This window comes from Eschrichtius robustus, chromosome 2 (genome assembly GCF_028021215.1).
Source record: "Eschrichtius robustus isolate mEscRob2 chromosome 2, mEscRob2.pri, whole genome shotgun sequence".
NCBI classification, from domain to species: Eukaryota; Metazoa; Chordata; class Mammalia; order Artiodactyla; family Eschrichtiidae; genus Eschrichtius; species Eschrichtius robustus.
Window position 1 is genome coordinate 113865420 of NC_090825.1, and position 2017 is coordinate 113867436.

The window sequence follows — 2017 nt, forward strand, 5'->3', positions numbered from 1 at the left end:
GCTCTTAGCAAAGCAAGGGATCACTCTAGATATGGCTATGGAGTACGGTTTGCAAAAGGCAAGGTGGTTTAAAAAAAAAAAAATCAATCCCACAAAATGCATATTTATCTGAAGTCTGAATCCCTTGCATATCCAGTGTAAATTTATTTTTTGACAGCATCCAATAAATCCCAGTAAAGTCGCTAAATTAAGATTCTTTAACATGGCAAGCGGTGTCAGAGCTCTTTAAGCAATGCTGATATGCACTTGATTTTACGCCCAGGGTGGTCTGCAGCAAGCTGTATTTGCAAAGCAGCATTAGCAAACAGAAGCAGTTGCACCATACGTGAGTAACCTCTAAATTATCAGTAATTATATTTAATGAAATGTCCCTCAAAGTCCCTTTGTTACCTTCCAACTGTAAGGAACCTGCCCATCTCGCTAAGCAGATTTCTCAGCAGCCTCAGTCTCCTGCTCTGAGAGCTTCTCTTCCAACAGAACTGACATCCACGGTGACACCGAGTGGGTGATGCTCTGCTTGGCCAGGTTGTAGTGGTTGATGACGGTGTAAAACTTTCCTGGGCGTTGGAGTCTTGCTCCGCATAGTAGCTCTCCAAGCCTCCTGGGATGTACTGGGTGTTCTTGAGGACGAAGCCATCGGGACAGGCACGGTCATAGCTGTACACCTGGTAGACGACCAGGAAGATGACACAGGTGAGGAAGACCAGGGCAAAGAAGACCAGCACAGACACCTTGAACCTCTCGGTAACACCCTCAGTGATGCTGACAGTGAACTCGGCTATCTTGGGAGGACGTGCTTTGCCTTTCTTTCGGTCAGGTTCATTTTCAGTCTTAGTTTTCATGACCACCTCCTCTGGGGGCGGGAACTGCAGCTGATTGACATCAAGGGGCGTCATCAGGGGGATGGTGTCCGAAGCCATCCTCCAGCAGCGGCTGCTTGGTGCCCTTCTCCGCGAAGTTGTTTCCCAGCTTCACCATGGTTCCGGGAGACCCGAGGCTGCCGCCCCACGCCCGGCTCCGGCAGGTCTGGGCTCCGACCGCGCTCTGAGCCTCCGTGTTGCCCGCTCCTGCTCACAGCAATCTCAGACGAAGATCTTGAGACAAGTGGGGCTGAGAGACAGGCTTTCAAGTTAAAAGGTCTAGAGTTGGAATCCTGGCTCCACCTTTTGCCAGCCTTGTGACTCTGGCCAAGTTACTGAACCTTTTAGTTTGTCAGGGTTTTAAAATGGCAGACAGGAGAGAATAATAGCTGTCGTGTGATTTGAGCTTGAGCTGGATATCCCATCTCCAGCTCACCTGGACTCCTTGATCAGGTTCCCAGTTCAAGATGCTTTAACTGTAAAATGGAGAATCTGGACCAGGTCCCTACGTCTCTACAAACTTGAACCTCTCAGACTTTTTTATTCTGCAATTGGCCCTACCCACATTATCTAGCCTCTTTTTCTAGTCTACCCACACTCATATTATTCAAATAATATTAGAATGGCATACATTTCAATAAGAAAGTATCTGTTCTAAAGAGTAATAAGCACTTGGGGATTGGTTTTGAACTATTTTCCATCTTCCCAGTTGTCTTTTTGTTATTGGTCATGTGTCCATGCATTGAGTACTTCACTGAAGTCATTTGTGAAAGATAAACAAAAGTAATCACGGAGGAAGGCTTTTAAATTATACCTAGTATTTTGAGATTAAAAAAAAAAGTATTGTCATTCAGTCTTGTGATTTTTAAAAATTTGGGCTCTATTTCGTTTTCTGCTCATTTTACCTTCTGACACGCTCAAACCCTTCTGGTTTTAGCTCCTTTTGGGGCCCCAGTCTGGTAAAAAGCAGAGACTTGGAGGTCAGACTTTGTACTCTGATCCTGCTTAGGCCTGAGTCACACTTCTTGGGAGAAGCTGCTAAGCTATTCAGTAGAGCAGCTTCTTCATCTGCAAAAAAGTAAAAGGAATAATGATGGGCAACTCCTTCAAAAGGCAGCTGTGGGTGATAAATCCTGATAGAGTGCTCCTCCCTTCTT

General features: G+C 45.7%; 1 pseudogene; it reads right to left on the reverse strand.

The window, feature by feature from the left end:
• Positions 1–416: 416 nt before the first annotated feature.
• LOC137758364 (neuronal vesicle trafficking-associated protein 1 pseudogene) lies at positions 417–1017 on the reverse strand (annotated as a pseudogene).
• Between the last annotated feature and the right edge of the window lie 1000 nt (positions 1018–2017).